The following is a 17,028-nucleotide window of genomic DNA, read 5'->3' as shown; positions in this document are numbered from 1 at the left end:
CAAGCACGACGCCCAACGCTTCTTCTCTACCAAAGATCATCACCAAGAGAATGCGATTCAGGCGGGTCATTGGGGGGAGGCCAGTCTCCCAACCCACTACAGACATCGTCCACATTTCCAAGGCAGATCATCCCTCAGACAACAGCTACTACCTGCCACATCACGATTCAGTCAGGGAAAGGATCAAACCCTCAAAACTCCGCGCTGTGTTTGCTGAATCGTCACCAAGCACCACCAGAGTTCTGTACAACGACACCTCTGTGGAACACCTTTAGAATTTTGGATAATCCCGCAACATTGTAATCTAGAGTCTACTATAGCTACAATTAAACAATTGTAGTTATTCAATCCGATTGTAATTATTCGCGAGTTGTGATAATGAGCTTGGACTGGAGGCGACAGCCAGTCGCCGAACGTAGCCGCGGTCACGGGATGAACACTTTGTCTAACAAAGGTATGGAGTAATTCTATAGCTCTCCTTAAAAGAAATATTCGTGGCGGCACGCGACAGTAAACATTCCAACGGTTTCTGTCCCGTGGCTTGCCACACGCAGACCCTATTCTTCGTGCAGGATGATTGCCAGATGTCGATGCGTCTCCGCAGTACATGTTCAGCTAGCCTGAGGGCCCGTCATAAATCTTAGGAATTAGTTGACTAAAGTCCTTCAAACAAACAGTCTTTGTCCCAGCTACGGGAAAATAGGAGAGACCTATTTTCAACGAACGGCGTCTCCCACTAGCAACCTTCCCTCGAGGGCGGCTAGCATCTTTTTCTAACCACCGATATGGAGATTGACCAATTAGCAGCAACGCCAAATTCCCTCACTTTCTGAACGAAGGCTTTCCTCGACGAATCCGATGATCTCGTGTCCTCAGACACACCCCACGTAGTTTTCCTCTGTGGCATCATCGGGACGGGAAAGTCATTCTCTCTCGCGATCTCATCGACGAAAAGAGTAACCCCTTACAGCCAGTGAATATTGCACGTCCGACTTAGATTTTGTGAGCACGTTCATCTATCATCCCGTCGACCGCGGATTCGTTATTGAACCTAGGATCATTGTCATTAGTTTCTCGAGTATCTAATTACCACGGTTACTTGTCCAGTTCTATGATAATCGTATTTGCATTAGTCGAAGTCTTCTCTGTTGCATAACGATACGTGTAATGCAAACGAAGATTCGTTTCACCCCCCTAACCCTGATTCTAATGTAAACCCGACAAATATAACGTGTAATAACTATAATTCGAATTTGTTAAAACAATGGAAATAAGAGTGGATGGTTGTAATAACGCAAATAAGATTGTGGTGTATTATCGACTAAAGAGCAACCGGTCAGGTCAAACCGATCGGTCGATATCGCGTACCTCGAATAACTCAACGTTCAAGATGGAGGAGATGAAATAACTCGAGTGTTAGATTTAGATGGCACTTTATTTGTACTAGTTGTAGCACTTAACCGAACTAAGGGAGGACCACTGTCGTCCTAAGTCTGTAATGTCAGATGGTTGAAGATGAACTAAACTTCCCCGTTCCTGATTCTCTCCTCCCGCCGTTGTATTTCTTCTCTCCACCGTACTCTTCCGGCTGGTCCTTTCCTGGGTTTTTTCCTGGCCTCGAGTCATTACATTTACCGCCTTGGGAGGACATGTAACTCGGAGTTTCCTAACGAGAGGAATGGGCCTGTCCGTGTCATAAACAGACGGCTACTCAAATTCCGAATTATAGCCCTGGGAGGACTGGTAAGTCGGAATTTCCTAATGAGGGAAATGAGCTTATCCATGCCATAAACGGACAGCCAACTAAAATTTCGAAGAAAGATAAATATAATGTTGTTATGACAGTTGAGGAGAGACAATTCGTGACAAATACTTTAATAGACTATTAATTGACCGTTTAATGAACAGTAAGGAGATAGAGGTATATTCGTGTGATGTGGAGAGGACAATTAGTCGTCTATAAGCACTAATAAATAGTGGAAATTAAAAAGTTTGAATTTGATGTAATCGGTGGTTATAATATTTAATATATACAAACGTTTAGTTGTGAATTGCTTGATAAATTGAGCTTTTCGATGCTACAAGAACAGTCGATGTATAAATTGGCGTGTCAGCTAAATGAAATCATACATGTAAGCCTATGGCTGAATTATTATAGGGGTATTTTAAATGAATATTTTATAGTCTTGTAGTAGCCTTTTTTTTATTAACATGGAGGAAATCCGCACGGGCAAAGCGGCGGATGGGGGATGGGGTAAAGCGGCGTGGTAATGCCGGACTCCAACCGACTAAAACCTTCACGATGATCGTCCCGGCTGCGATCGAGAGGGGCCCGGGAACCGGTGTGAGCGATACACCGCCCCCCCGCGCTTAATACGTCCCCTAATGGAGCGCTGTGCGGCCACGTAACACCGCGCGTCGTCACCGGAGCCGCCGTGCCCGACAGTCCGGTTCCCTTACCGGGATTCTTTGCGGCCCCGGGGCGATGAGCTACCAGCGCCTAAGTTTGCACCCCACCGGGGGGTTCGGCGGACCTAGTGCGCCTCACCGAAGCGCGCCCACAGCCTCTGCAGCGCCCTCGCAAGTCGATCATCTCAAGGTGAGAGTACCGCACCCTCATCCTCCTCGCGGCCACTTTTCGAAGCATAACTTGCTCACAGAAGGAGGTCACGGCCATCCGCCTTCTCTCGCTTGCCAACAACGTCTCGAGGATCGTCGGCGGCGAGAGGTCCCATCCGCTTTCCACGATGATGTCGCGGCGCGGCCGCGCCCAGGCCGGGCAGTATTCCAGCGTGTGCTGCGCCGAATCCACGGTCGCATTGCAGTGGTGGCAACGCGCGGTCGCCTCTTTCCCGATTTGGTGCAGATACTCGCCGAAGCAACAGTGTCCGGTGAGCACCTTCGTCACCCTGTAGGTCAGGGGAGACCCGCTGTCGTCCAACCAAGCGTCCCAGTTTGGAAGGACGGTCCCAAGGACCCTTATCCCCGGCGCACCCCATCTCGTGTCGAGGCTGGCGCGCCATCTGTCAAGCAAAGCCCGCCGAGCCCGAACGCTGACGTCGGCGCCCATCGGGTCTATCCCGCCCGACAGACCCCGAGTGTGAGGATAAATCTCGCGACACCTCAGGGCCTGCAATTCGAACAGGGGAAACCCGGCGAGCACCGCCGCTGCTGCCGCCGAAATGGTACGCAAGCCCCTCACTACCCTGATGGCCACCGTCCTGTGCAGCCTCCTGACCGCTAGGAGACTGCGACGGTTTGTCATCAGATCCTCCGCCCAGATCGGAGCTCCATAGAGGAGCCTCGATCGCACCATGCGGGCGTACAGCCGGCGCACTCCGACGTCGGGCCCGCCCAGCCAAGGCAGCAAACATCCTGAGGCGTTCGCCGTCGCCTCAACAGACGGTGCCAGGCGCTCGAAGTGAGCGCCGACGGTCCAGTGGCTGTCGAGGGTCAGACCCAGATACTTTATTCTTGTTCCAACCCCGATCTCAGCCCCCTCCAACCTCAGACAATAACCAGCTAGAGGCCTCCCGTGATCGGCCTTGCGGCAAAACCACATTGCCTCGAACTTCTCAGGGGACACCCTCTGTCCCAATCCCTTGATCTCGGCGATCACGCAGGCCACCGCTAGCGAGGCGGACGGTTCTACCCCATGCCGTGCCCTAGACCAGCACCAACATGTCGTCGGCGTAGCACGCCAGTGCCGAGTTCGGAAGCAGCGGCGTCCGAAGCACCGCGTCATACGCGATGTTCTACAGCAACTGACGCGTTACTCTCGGGGCCAAGACCCCGGAGACGTCCTTCCACAGGAGGGCTGGGACTCCATCGGGACCCTGAGCTTTCCGCGTCTACGACGGCCCCGGCAAGTTCTTCCTCGGTGACGCTTGATTCCGGACTCCAACTTCTCGCGGTGACACGTGGTTCTTCTTCCGGCGGTTGAGGCTCCTGCTCCTCCTCTTCGGTAAAGTTGCCATCTCCCTCGTTCGTTGCTCCCGGGACCAGTGATTTCGACTAACCGCCGCCTACGGCGGGATCTGGTGTACCGGCGCCGAGCGTGGATGGACGCCTCGCGTAGACAAGCGATCCCCTCGGATCACCAGTACACAGCGCCGACGCGGCGCGGGGCTCCAGACCGCGGCATACACGAATCGCAGATCGCGTGCATGTCGCGGCTCAGCCGAGTCGCGCCCGCTTTCGCGTCCTCGTCGGTCGGGGATTCGTTCTACCAAGTAACGGCTATAGCAGTCACCGCCCATTGCGGGAATCTTCTTCTCCTTCCCGGTGGGCTGCTGGAACCGCGCGCACCCAACGAACGGTCGCCCATCGCTGCGCCAACCGCCACATCCATCAAGATATAAAGGTGGTCCGAGAGGGTCTCCGCCGGGGAGACCTCCCAACCGCAAACACGGCGCGATGCGGCAGGGTTTGCCCATGTGAGGTCCACTATGGACTCGCCCCGCCGTGCCAAGCACGTGTTAGACGACCCCGGGTCATAAGCCGGAGGTCGAGTGCGAACGCCCAGTCCTGCACGTCGCGCCCCCTTCCGTTGGTCCTGCGGGATCCCCACGCCGTTGAGTGGGCGTTGATGTACCCGAGGACCAGTGTCGGGCAGGCGCCCAAACGTCTCGCGCAGCCGCGAGTCCGTCCAGGAAGGAGGCTTATTCGGTCCGGCTGATGTTGGGCGACACGCAGACGGCCACCACGGCCAGGTCGCCCCATTTCTCGGCTATGAAGCCCCGTTCCGCTCGATCACCGAGCAGGAGGGGTTTCCCGCGATCCCGGTCCAGAATATGGCGACCGAGCCTATCAGATCCCCAGCTCCTCGTGACGCGCCGGGAATGCTGTACGGCTGGGCCACTGCTGCCAGACCAATCCGCCGCTCCGTCAACCTCTGGAACATTAAGTCCTGAACCCGGCGGGAGCGGTTAAGATTGCACTGCAGGAGCAGTTGTCCACCTCCTCTTCTTCCGCTCACGTCGGGGAAGGCTCCGTCTTCATAGGCTCCTACGGGCCGTTCCCCTCGCAGTCGTTTTGTCCGACTTCTCTGTCCTCTCTTCTGGCCTTCGTGGGGACAGTTGACGGCAGCATCGTTTCCTTCCTCGTCACCACGTCCCCACCGTCGCGTGGAACGGTCCTTGTTTCCTGTGCGGCCCTCTTCTTACGGGCAGGCAGTTTGCATGCCGGTGACCCAATACGGTGCGACGCGGGCAGTCCCAGGTCCGCGCATACCGGACACATGGGTACTCGCGCCGAACAGTCCCTGGCGCGATGTCCTTCCGCCCCGCACCCGTAGCAGCGCTCCGGCCGGTCCATCGATGTGCAGTCCCGGCACACGTGACCCGACTCTATGAACTTGAAGCATTGGAGTCGGCGCGCAGGTAGAGGGGAAACTCTCGCCGCTGACCAACCTATGTTAATCCTACCTCCTGGTAGGGCGTCTCCTCTGCTGATTTTCCTGCCCGTTATCAGCGGGCAGCGTAGCCATACTGATCCGAGGTCCCGAGGGGCGGAGCGTATGACTGCCACGTTGACCTCGTCAGCGTGGCAGCCCCCGGCCTCAGCAACAGCGGCTGCCACCTCCTCCGAGGTGATCGAGTCCTCCAGTCCGATCACTCTTAGCTCGGCCGCCCTTCGCGGCACGGTTACCCTGGCGGGCAAATCCTTCAGCGTGGCCGCCATCCGCTCGGCCAGTCGCGAAGCTTTGCACCCAGCGTCCTGGCCTGAGATTTCGAACAGCAGCGCCCCCGTGTTTGTCCTCCTCGGTCTTAACTCCGTGAAGTCGAGATCGGAGAACTTGACTTCCCTCTTCACCACCGATATCGCATCCCTGTACGTGAAGCCCCAGCCGTTCCTCACGGTGAGCGATACCGCTCCGGATCCATCGCCCCTGCCCGTTCCTCGCTTGGATTCCCTTCCCGTGCGGGGGCGTACCGGAGGCCGAGCGGCGCTGAAAAGTCCCTGCCCTTGTTCCGCCACTGTTGGTCGCCGTCCTGGGCGCCGAGGCCCCTGTTCGCAACGTCGACAATGGAAAAGACGACGATATCTGTTACGACCGTTCGTGAAGAGACGCGTTCGCTGGGAAAACGCGTCAGCGAGAAGCGTAAATTCTTGCTACGATTATGTTAATCGACGCCGCGAAATAGTCGTTCCCCTGTTTGTGTTAAGATAACAGAGGTGGTTCAATGAATGTAACACTGTATTAACAGGTTAACATAAAATAATATATTTTACAATAATATGATGAATATATTACATAAAGTTGACTCGACTTTACGATATCTCTAGATGAATTCGTTAGACTATTTGATTTTGCTCGTCAGATTTTTCGTTGTGTCACGTTTGACTCGTCAGAAGTTTGATCGCCTTTCGATGATTTCTTTGTCTCATTTGGAAGACGACCCCCACTATGCTCGGGTCACACCATCGCTCGCGCCTATGATCACGTATGCCTCTTGTGTGAAAAACGTAACGGATAAAAATCGACGTTTCTAGAGCTCGCTGCTTGGCGACAACTATGCTCTCGTCGATACATTGTATATGATCCGGCAGGCAGATAAGACGATCTGCCTGCGACACTGTAGGACCGCGAGCGACGGTTAGAAAATACAGCCTGTGGTAAGCCTCGTGGCGTAACAATACCTGTCCCTTGGTTCTTGCGTCGGTCGGCGCATGGACCGTTGGAAGAGGTTGCGTCGTGGGCTTCCTGTTCTTTCGCCTCGCTCTCCCTCTTCCTCCGCCTATGACGGTAATAAACCCTGCCTCGTCGGCCGACGACTCCACGGTCGACCGCGAGGTGTCTCTCGCCGGCCGCAATCGTGCTTGTACGGTTCTTACGGCTACGCTACTGTAACGTCGATTCACATCAGAGACCGGGCCACACTCTGCGGACAGGATGGCACCCAGATATCTGCACATCCTTGGCGCGTACCCTCAATAGTCTTAAGTACCTACCAGGGGTCTTGGAATTTTCATAGTTAATGTCCTTCGGACCAAGCGAGTATTTCTTGTCTTAGATTTCCTTTACGTTTATTGTCTACCACGTGTTAGCATAGAAAGTTGGTTTTCTTCACATCTTTTATGTTCCGTTAGCAACTTTCTCGCGAGGGCGGCTGAAACCCTTCCTGGTCCACCAGCCGCCTTATTATCCAATCGGAGACGGTGTCTACTGCCCTCACTTCCTTAACCAAAATTGTCATCAACAAATCTGATAGCGCCGTGTCCTTAGACACACCCAGCCCTAACCTTCCTCAGACACACTATTGCCAGAAAAACTTACTTATTCTGTATCCTTAGAATAGTCAACATATCTTTATCGGTCTCGCCCCTTATAACAGTCGCGTACTTAACGTATCATTGTAACTAAGTCTTACATAACGTGGTTGCAGTGAATTGTGATTTATGTTAATTCAGTGTGTATTACATTGTGATTGCTGAATGCATAATAAAGTTTAATTAAAACAAAATTAATAGTTGTGTTACGACTCAGCTATTTTATTTCATCAACCAACCCTGAAGTTTACATGACACCAGCGTCCGTAGCCGGGAGGATCGCCCCCCCCCTGGCATTATTTATCGCCGACACTCTTCCAACTTGCGGAGGAACAGGATCTTGAGATCCTCTAGTGGATCTCGAGGTCCTGGACCTCTATCCGTTTTCTTTGTTTGTTTATTATTACTCCCCGACCCGTCGGGACAGCGGAAACGGCGCGAAGCTGACCAGGTGTGTGGAGGAGGTGGGGAGGGGGACCCATAATCGTTCCCGTTGGGGCCCCGGGAGCATTTTCTTTCGTCCCCCTCGTAGAGGTGATCCTCACCTCTCGTCCTTCACCGTCGATGTTATCATTTTTGGCTACTCTCCGTGCATTCCTTGGTCAACCGTCTCTTGGAGACACCGTCTCTCTCTCCTGAAAGCGCACGCTCCTTCGCAGGTATGCGACCTCCTCCTCTTTCTGATCCTGGGTCGGTTCCACGTCCTTCACGGTAGCTTGCTTGTCGACCGGTCCGATCCTCATTTCGTCACTCCGCGTGTCGTTGCCGCCGTCGGCACCGTCGCGGATGGTAAAGGTGGCGGCGGCCACGGTGGCAGCCTCGGTGTCGGTGTCGTTGTCGCTATCCTTCCCGCGCTTCGCGCCCCTCTTCTTCCTTTTATCGTGAGCCAGCAGTGGTGCGGAGTCCGGATCCCACGCGGACGCGTCCCCCCGCCGTGTGCGGTGTCCCGCGCCGCCGCCGCGACCGTTATCGACGGGGGTGGTGCTTTCCGCGGACCCGGTAATCCTGCGGTACGATCGCTTGCCGAGCGTGCCCGCAACGGTCGAATAGGAAGAGCACGACGACATTTCGTCGTCGGATTTCACTCCCCCCCCCCGGCCGCCGCGCCGCCGCCTCATCCCACCCCACGAAGATACCGGGCCGACGGTCATAACATCGGTTTCCTCCGAACCTCTCCGAGTCCGCCCAGTTCGCGTGTCCCCTTCGCCAGACGCATGAGCGTGTCCAGGGCACTGGCGGCCCATCCCCGGATGGCCACGGTTGCTCGATGACGACGCAGAGGGGCCGCTTTACAACTCGCGGCTGCGCCGGTATTATGGTATCCCTCCCCACCGTAAACGATTCTTTGATTCGTTTTTCTATCCATTGTAATTCTAAGAAATCGCCGAGGTCGTCAACAAGGGTTTCCATCCTGGTGCCACTCACTCTTTCGCACCCTGCCCCGGTCAAAGCTGGTGCAGAGTGACGGGGAGCCCCACAAGAATGTGAGGTAAGTGTTCTTAGGAGATACAGGCCCACTAACTTCTCCGAGAGTTCTCCGCACCGAATCGGCAAACTGGCGGGTGCCAAAGGCGCCGACCAGTCACCATCCGGCTATAGGAGAATATCAGATTCGTGGGGGATTCCCAGGGCGTGGTCCTACGCCCTGAGAACCCATAGCCGCCTCAGGCTCCCCATAGTCTTTTAGTAACTGATACTTGTATAACAATATATTATAGTATGGATGGTTTAGTCAGTGAATTTCATAAGTTTGACGTATAAATGTAATGAAACTTTACTATAGTTAATTTTTTAAGAGGAGTTTTATACTGTTATATATTGTGTGTACACAGAGGTGATGGTATTATAATTGACTGAGTGGTAACTGTGACGGATTTTTAGGATGAAGAATGAAAAGGAATAGTAGTTTAGATGCAGAGTTGACGTTATGACTTAATTGGATAGTTAAGTGCTTTAGGTTATAAGTATTTTTAGTACTTGTATGAGACTTGCTTATGTTACAAAGTGACATATTATAAATATGGAAATAAATTATTTATATAAATATGGGCGTTAATAGTGTTGAATTATTAATTTAGTATGTAAGTTTTAAGGCTAAGATGATGGATTGAAATTTGTAATTTAATTATAAGTATAGTATTATAAGATTTATGATGGATGGTAGCTCACGTGCGTAAAGTCAAATAATCATGTGTATCACATACTCACGATTACGTTGATTGCAGTGCTTAATTGTTGACCATAATTTCGTTTTTTACCAACCTTTTTCCCCGTTCGCTGTCGGACTCGGACAGACTTCGTATTAACTCATCTTTTAGTTGGTCATATTGTCCGGTGGTCGGGGGATCCAATGCAATGTCCCTTATCCGTTCTAAATATCCTGGTTCGAGGCACCCGAGAAGGGCGGTGGATTTTTCTTCGTTACCCGTGACGCCCACCGCCGCGAGTTGTCTGTCGAATAAAGAGAACCAGAACACGATCTTCTGCGGCTTCAGCGGAGGCACGCGAATTGTTTGACTAGTCGCAACCGTTGTGTTTTCGCTCAACATTGTTAGCGCACTCAGACTCACAATACTAAATTTCGCTAACTCAAATCACGTCGGGGTCACCAATGTGGAAAATTGGTCGATGATAGGTTGTGCGAAATAACGAGAGCGAAATATTGCTGTCGCAGTCCGTCAAATATATCTTGAATAAATAAATAAATAAATTATTTACAGCCGAATACGTGAGTCGTTGGTACAAAATACAAGACGCGGAATAAATACTCATTAATGTTCGTCGCGTAACTCGATAAATAATCGGAGATACTCTGTAGATAATATTCGATACTTTATATGTACTGTTCGATACTGTTCGATACATTTCAATGCTCTTCGATACTATTCCACACTAAAACGCACGCGATCGCGTCCGTTTATTTATACTGGCCGGGGGAGAACCGGAAAATTCGAATTCGTCTACGTTTGATCTACGATTGCACGAAGCGGCGACATTGTTTTGCATGGAGTTTATTTGTTCTTACATTACTTGTAAGGCAAAACAACAACATGATTTGAATTGTCCTCTGACTCATGTGCCGCTACAGTGATTACGGGAGAAGGACGAGTGAAGAATGGTGAATAAGAATGGGAAACGGATTAGCCGAATGACTGGCAGTCGGTATAATAGGCCTGGCGAACTGTAAGTGCGTCGCATTTTCATGTAAAAAACAATGCACGTAGCACAAGGGTAAATGGGGAAACGACTTTATAAATGATTTTTTGTCTATTACACGCCTGTCAAATTTCTTTATGAGCAGAACTATTACATGTGCTATTGTAGCAGAATACAAAAAAATGATGCGTGCTTATGTGGGTGTCACGTTTAACTGCAGTTACAAAAATCTGAACATTAGAAACAGAACGTTGTTGTGGAAGTAATGATAAGTAAAGTACGGGTGTTCGTGTAAATTCATATTTTTATAAATTGAAAAAATTAAATCTGAGTAGACGATTGTTTTATTATAAATGTTATAAGGAGTACTAGTATATTTCATACTTCGTTCGGTCTAATACTTCATATATGAAACCTATAGTGGTCATTGTTATCTATATTTATTCAATTAATATTTATTATTAATATTTATAATGAAACAATTTATCTTTATATCTATGTAGGAAGCATGAAAGTTTCAGCAACTATATGATACGTGGCATTAGCATTATGCTAGGCATTATTTTACATTAGTCTTTGATTCCCGCTCTCTCGCTTTCTCGATGAAGAAGTAGAGGGCACAATAATAGAATCATCCACCCAGGGATTATATTTAAGAGTCAGTAGATATAAAGGACAAACTGTTAGTACAGGATTTTTACCAGCTGGTCACATGTCACCTTGTGTGGAGATTGCAGCTCTACTAGCATCAAAATATGTTCCTGATCATACACTTTCAGCTCTTGTATTTGCTACAGTACCTAATTTAATTTTAATTAGGAATTTTGCAACTCAAGGAAGGTACAGGAATTTTGAAAAACTGAAAATAGGAGACTGTATACCTTGTACGATCAAAGATATGGGGTCAGATGGTATAAGACTTATTTTACCAGTTGCAGAATGTACGCCATTTGGATATGTGTCCCATAGTAACGTTAGTAATTTTAATCTACTGCATACAAACTAAATTTTATTGACAAAAATATTTTCTATTAACAGGAAAGAACAACAATTAGGACTAACATTGTCGCTAAAGAAAATATACGATGATCCATCTAATCCTAAAAGTAGAATAGTGGCAGCATTGGATCCATTGATCCTGTATTTTAATAAATTAGTAGAACTTTCAAGAAATTCATATTACAAAAACAGACCCATTGCATCTGTCAAATTAGGACAAAGAGTTACTGGAAAGATTGAAAAAATTACGCCTGATTGGTTGGTTGTTCAATTGCAGAATAACTTGCTAGGTATAGTGTCTAAGAATCATTACTCCGAGAATAAGAAAATAGGGGACAAAATTTCTGGGACGATTATAACCACGTTATCGTCAATAATGCATAAAATAAGTGCCAAACAAAATAAGTAAATACAATTTCCTGGCGGTAAATTGCTACGTGGTAGAATCTTAATGGTGACAAATTGATTTATCTTGATATTCCTTCAAGGTATTGGCAACGGAACTTTAGCTGCGATAACTGTACGTCGCCACATAAATAGTGTAATATCGTAGAATAGATTTGAATTAGAGATCGGTTGAAATTAGAAAGCACCGTGTACGTCGTCTTTCGTGGTTTGTTTACATCCAAGAGCGCCTAGTAACAGCGACGCGAGAAAGGATAAGCAGTGTCAAAACAGAGGTACGGTTTCATATTTCAAGGAATGGCAATTGAGAGGCCAAAGTATGTGAGCCGAAAAGTGTGTGTGTGTGAGAGGACGAGAGCAAGAGCGAGCACGACCGAGCAGGAGTGTATTGGCGAAGATCAGAGCGAATTGAGTCGTTGAAGAGTAGAGTCGTTAGAGGTTTCGAGTTGTCGAAGAGTAGAGTCGTTAGAGGTTTCGAGTCGTCGAAGAGTAGAGTCGTGAGAATTGATAGAGTTGTTAGAGAGAGAGAGAGTGTGTGTGTTAGATTCGTTGTGACGAGAGTGATCAAATAACTGTAAAGTTATTTGATATAGATACGAGTATTGCATTTAGTTCCGTTAAATAAATATCGTTCTCTGTCCAATTTATATCTGTATATTCAATTTAATATTAATAAATTGTAAGTAATCGAAAAAAAAAATTTCTATTCTTATTTTTCGATATTACAATAGTTTACTGCTAGATCTAACACCTTATATTATTCATTCTAAAATTAAATGTTACTCTTCATTAAATTCCCAAAAATCCGATATTATGCCTCTCAGCGTCATAAAATCTGCATTTGAAAAGAAGTGTTATGTGAGAGAGAAATCGGATGATAATAATAACTTAAAAAGAAAGAAACAAAATCAGGAGTATGTGGCACTCGCCAAAGAAATAAAAATTGAAAAGATATGGGAAGACGAAACATGAAAAACAAAGGGAAACGAAACAGAGAAAAACCAGAGAAAGATTTAGAAAAGGAATATTCAAAGAGAATGTGTGTTGAACAAACAGGAGAAGAAAAGACTAAACTGGAAGACCAAACCTTCCGAAAAAGATTTGGAATATGCTGACTCAACTCTCCTTCAGGATAAAGAGTCATCTTGCGATAGTAAAGATGAAGTAGAAGAAAAACCAAATCTGAGAAATAAGAAATTAACGTCGAGAACAAAAAAGACAGGAGAAACATAAAATACGTCAAAGAGAAGAAACGCTCGCCAACAACCAGTTACCAAATTCTGTACATCAGTTCCACAGATTAGTTTTAGCTAGTCTAGACAGTTCAATAGTATGGTTACAGTATATGGCATATCATTTACAAACAACAGAAATCGAGAAAGCAAGAGCAGTTGCAAGAGAAACGGCGAAAACGATTAATTTCAGGGAACAGAAGAAAAAATTAAACGTTTGGAAGGCTTGGTTGAATTTAGAGTCTAAATTCGGAATTCCTAAAGCACTGAATGATGTTTTTCAAGAGGCACTGAAAGTATACAGTCACATGTTGACTGTACATGTCGAGGCTAGCAGACAGATGGAACTAGAGAAAACAATTAATACCATGATTGGAAAATTTAACCATATTCCCGAGATGTGGTTTAATTGTGGAGAAGGGTTACTAAAAATGGGCTTGGGGGACAAATCGAGGCATATTATGCAGAGAGCATTCCAATCTTTGCCAGCATCTGAACGTATGTACACTACAGAAATAAAGAGAGAGCAGTAACTCTGTTTGAGCAAATTCTAAGTTCTTATCCGAAACGGGTGGATATATGGTCTTGTTATGTTGATTCTCTAATTAAATCTAATGATACTGATATAGGAAGGTAAAAATATTTTTTCAACTATATTTTGTCTTTTTAATTTCATAGAGCATTTACCTTCTAATAATTTGCATTTACAGGAAAGTTCTAGAGAGAGCAGTTGTTCAGGCATTACCGCCTAGAAAGGTGAAGATCCTCTTTAAAAAGTTCATCAATTTTGAAGAGCAGCATGGTACTGAGGAAGACGTGACTCGTGTTCAACAAATGGCTGTAGAATATCTAGAGAAGCAGTGTACAAAATGATTAAAAATAATAAAACGTTTTGACACATATTTCATTACATCATGTGAGCAAAACCTTCGTTACTTCGCGCAAGATGATCTGTGCGACGTCCTTCATTATCAGACCGTCAAGACCCAAGCACCATTAAACAGATCCTCAATAAACCTAAGGCCCCACCATAAAACTTTAACTTTCCAACGTCATTATTTTAACACATGTTTTAAGTTAATCCTTTTGTCCTGAGGGACTTTTTAAGCCTAGAAAGGTTTTCGGTTTATGGAGGGTTATTGGAAAGGTGCTTAGGTTTATTAGGCGCTCTTAAAAATTACGGAGACTGCGGGTAGTGACCTAACGGAAAAAGTGGATATTTATCTAACGGAAAATCCGGTTTTTTCCCGTAAACAATGACACCCCCTAGCAAGGTTGGTAGGAGGTTTCCTTCTCCTCTCACCACTCAGTAACATGACTACAACCAATAGGCATCACATATCGTTACTTTCACCTTACTAACGAAAAGTGTGAGCAACGAATCCGCTTTCTTCGTTCAAGAAAACATACCCACACCGAGCTTTCCTCCGTAATTGCATGAGAGCGGAACATCAGTCTCCTCTATTGCTACGTCAACTACAACAAGAAACTCAACTGTAAGGGTCTTGCTCGATTACCAAAGAATATTGTGCATGTGTATCGCATCTTCATACGCTAAATCGTCGTCTACGACATATATCATACGCAACGGCGTAAGTTGTAAGTACAACGGTATCAACTTGTTGAAAATATATAGTTTATAACCCTGTTAATCGCAGCGCTATACCGCCTCAACCACCCTTATTATCTCAACAGAAATCAGGAGATCGATCTATTCGCGGCGTCGATTATTATAATCGTAACGGAAATTTACGACTCCCGCTGACGTTTTTCCTCGTGATTGCGTCTCCCCGTGATTGGTCGAAAATACAACCTTAATTACACAATACCTAAAACAGTCCAGTTATGTAAAGTTTTCTACCACATATGCAAAATACTATTAATATTGATACATATAAAAATGAAAAAGGTAATAATAACTTGACATATTTACAATTTCTCTGATCTTAAGTGCGTCCTTTTTATTGATTATTCTGTAATGACAAAACCAGGAATATGTCTAATCAAAAATCTTTTAGTACGTTTGGGACGCAACTGCTCCATTGTGCAGCAGTAGTTTTAGCTAACCGATCGTTACAACCACGTCGGCGCTATTGACTTCTTCAGAGGTCTCGGCGACATTTGAATTGTGCCTGAAATTATACAAGTTGGTTTTGTAGGTACCCAGGTAGATACCCTTGTCCAAGAAGTCTTCGTTTTTGTACTTCCCGTTCGTGGTTATTACGTTTTGCGTCTATCTTAAGCATATTTTTTGAGATAATCCATGATGCATCCTGAAGACATTAAATAATGTAGATTTATATTGTTTCGACTCGAGATATCTACCCGATTCATTTATGTGATGCTCTGTATGAAGTGTACCATTGATCAATTTGAAGAAAGACACATTTTGAATTTTTGGACGAACTACAAATTTTTAATAGTTAGTAGCCAAAATTGAGAAGCTAAATCAAAAACCGCGCGGCCACCGTCTACTTCTTCCTAAATGTAGTCATAGACTATGGACATAAAAATATGGATCGTACCATAGGTCTATGGTAAATTCATCTCTGGATATAATGTTCTTGATTCGTGATGTAGTCGCACGTGGGTTGGCTCGTTGCTTATTGCCCCGGTGTAGCCGGTTCCTCCATCTGGTTTAGGATCAGTTGCCTGCAGCTTGTAAAGCAAAAAAATCAGAGCCTGTTGAAGAATTTTAAAGATAAATCTGTCTTATACTGTTCATTCTAAAATAAAACTGTGGCGGCACGGGCCACGGAACTTTTCAACGGCTCCGGATACAAAGCGCGACGCCACCAAAGCGCAACACCGACGTGCCCAATGTATCATCGATATCCTCACACTCTTTCCGCCGAATTCTCGGAAGAGCATACACGCGCCAGCACAGGCGGCACATCTTATGAATGCACGCTAGTGGGGATATCGATGGGCTACGAAGGGAAGGATCTGCGCGAAGAAAAACAAAAAGCAGGGTCAGTCTGTCTTGCGTCATTAGAAGTGTAACTCCTCGGTCCCTTTCGATAGCAACGCGACGAACGACATCTCGGTGTCTATCGTTATTTGTTAGTTGTTACCCGTTGTCTGTTAAGTGTAATTGTTGATTATTAATTGTTAACTCAGATTGTTGATTAGTTCTTGTTACGCCGCGCGACTCTCTGCCTGGCCCAGGTCACACACCGCGGGCCAGAAGGACACCAGAGGTCCGCTCGTCCGCACGGCGTACCCTCATTATCCTTAAGCACCGTCCATAAATCATAGATTTACTAGAAAAGGTCCTTTAAACAAAACAAACATCTGGTCCCGAGGAGTTGCTAAACACTATTGTCTACCACGGCAGGACAAGGGAAAGTTGTTTTTTTTTGTCACGCACGCGGCAACTTTCCCCCCATTAATCACTTTCTCTCGAGGACAGTTAAGACCCTTCGTTTAACCAATTAAAAACGAAGCCTATTCCCTCACTCTCCTAAATAACATCGGCTCCAACAAATCCGATAGTCCCGTGCGCTGGAGGGACCGATCCTTAGCCTTCCACCGAGACAGCATCGTCTCCCAAAAACACTGATTTCACATCCTTCGAACGGTCAACATCCTTCGAGCGGGTATACACACCCGCAGATCAGTCACTCACTCATCTCGTACATACGCACCAGTGTAACTATCCTCGTTATAAGTTGTGGAATAAACGGTGACCTAACTTACTACTGTGTCAGATTCAATCAACCACCTCTGTTATCCTACCCGAAACAGGGGAACGACTACTTCGCGGCGTCGATTCACCGAATCGTAGCGAGAATTTACGCCTCTCGCTGACGCGTTTTCCTCGCGACCGCGTCTCTCCGCGATCGGTCGTAACACTTGGTCCTTCGAGCCGGATTATCAGTGGCAGTGGATAGTTTTGTCACCCATCCGGTCGAAACATTCGATCTTTCGAGCCGGATTCAGTGACAAGTGAAAAGTGTGGACA

At 47.0% G+C, this 17,028-nt stretch overlaps 2 pseudogenes; both read left to right on the top strand.

Annotated features, from left to right (window-relative positions):
* The first annotated feature begins 10,693 nt into the window (after nucleotides 1-10,693).
* Nucleotides 10,694-11,861, top strand: LOC143302420 (uncharacterized; annotated as a pseudogene).
* Nucleotides 11,862-12,747: 886 nt separating this feature from the next.
* Nucleotides 12,748-13,937, top strand: LOC143305048 (protein RRP5 homolog; annotated as a pseudogene).
* Nucleotides 13,938-17,028: the final 3,091 nt, after the last annotated feature.

The sequence above is a fragment of the Bombus vancouverensis genome, unplaced genomic scaffold (genome assembly GCF_051014615.1).
Source record: "Bombus vancouverensis nearcticus unplaced genomic scaffold, iyBomVanc1_principal scaffold0077, whole genome shotgun sequence".
Lineage (NCBI taxonomy): Eukaryota > Metazoa > Arthropoda > Insecta > Hymenoptera > Apidae > Bombus > Bombus vancouverensis.
The sequence above is the reverse complement of the archived record's forward strand: the minus strand, read 5'-3'. Positions and strand labels throughout refer to the sequence as shown.